We start from the raw sequence: 1,990 nt of genomic DNA, 5'->3' as shown, positions 1-1,990 counted from the left end.
ATTACGCCGTCTTGAGTACATCTACCTCTGTTTTCGATTTTTTACAGTTTTAAAAATGGAGTTGAATTTGCAACAATGAGTTTGCAACAACGAATACCATCCAACAGCCATCGATTTCACCCGATATGGCTCCCTGCGATTTTTTTCTGTTCGATCGAGTCAAAAAACCTGCGGGGAACGCGTTTTAACAGCCGAAAGGAGGTAATGGAAAAATCGAAAACGGCTCTGATGACGGCTGATGACGGCTATACCAATAATAGAGTTCCAGAAATGTTTCGAGAGCTGGATCAAGCGCTGGCATAAGTGCGTTGCAGTCGCTGGAGAATACTTTGAAGGGGACAATATCACTTTTGATGAATAAACTTGTATTTTGAATTTTCTGAATGAATTCCGGAAACTTTTTGATCAAGCTAGTATACTTATTAATCTTCTTGAATGTTATCAATTTTCCTATTTACTTTATGTACCTCTGTATTATTTATCTATCTATCCACATTATTTATCCATCTATTTATGTTATCTATCTGCTTATTTTCATTATCAATCTATATATATATATATATACATTATCTATGCACCCATATATGTTATCTATCTATTTATCTACCTATTTATATATGTTATCTATATATGTTTTCTATTTATCTATCTACTATTTATCTATCTATTTATATATATGTCATCTATTCATCTATATACGTTATCTATCCAACTAATTATATTATTTATTTGCTTATCTGTGTTATCTATTTATTTATATATATTCTGTATCTGTCTACTTCATCTATTTACCTATATATATATATATATATATATATATATATATATATATATATATACATATATATACGTTACCCTATTTACATATCTACTTTGTGTATCTATTTGTATTATCTATCAATCTACATTATGGACCAGTTTCACCAACGCCAGTTACTTCATCCGCTGATTAACTTTGAGTATTACCAATTGCTAAACTGTAAACTCATCACCTCTAATCTAATTTCGAAAGTATGTATTTGTAAAAAATAGTCAAATATATTTACATTTCAATGTTTTATTTTTTATCTCTACACAATACTTTTTCTTTATTATTACTATAATAAGAATAAGAGAAAGACAGATTTTTAAGTCTTTCTGTTGGCTATTCTGGTGATGAAGTTAATCGACGGATAAGTTTAACTGACGTGAAACTGGCCCTATTTGTCGTTGTTACGTCTACAGACGCCACGATTTTTTTTCTTGGGCTCCACGTCGCTACTATGGTTGGCGTCTGTGAAATCCGAGCGGCCTCTTCTGATAATGGTCTGACAGAATTGAAAACAGGGACTGGACAGGCTCCGCGAAAACTCGTAAATGCCAATCAACCTGGAAAGAATAACAACTTTAATGTAGGCCCGAAAAGAGACAAGATTGCAAAAGACATTATATTGTTAGGTTAAGTTAGGTTAGATAATGCATTGATTGATAGATAATGCAGATAGATACACAAAGTAGATGTAAATAGGGAAACGTATATATATATACATATATATATATATATGTGTCTACTTTATCTATTAGGCTAGATTAAGTTCTCCGCAGGGGGTGGGATTATTTCTGATGCGATCCGGCATTCCCGGACGCATCTTGATATGATTCCACTATGGGTTTAGCGAACCCGCGGTACCTGAGCTCTCATAATCTCTTCCCTTGCACCACTGGAAGAGACCGAGCGTCCGAGATTGCACCCGACCTCTCGGACGACGAGTTGGGCCTTCTATAAAAGGTCCCCCTGTCTCGTGGTAAAGATGCGTGGCCACGAGATAAATGGATGATGAAATGGGTGAATTATTCAACAGCGGCCAAGTAGGGAGCGCACGAACGCTGATGACTGTGGTGAGACAACATAGATGGACTGTTAAATTTATATATATAGTACTTGTATATAGTGAACAGTGTAAATAGTGTGTACATAAGTGAAACTTTGCGGAGTGATTAAATTCACTGA

This window comes from Acromyrmex echinatior, chromosome 19, assembly GCF_024713525.1.
Source record: "Acromyrmex echinatior isolate Ae372 chromosome 19, ASM2471352v2, whole genome shotgun sequence".
Lineage (NCBI taxonomy): Eukaryota > Metazoa > Arthropoda > Insecta > Hymenoptera > Formicidae > Acromyrmex > Acromyrmex echinatior.
The sequence above is the reverse complement of the archived record's forward strand: the minus strand, read 5'-3'. Positions refer to the sequence as shown.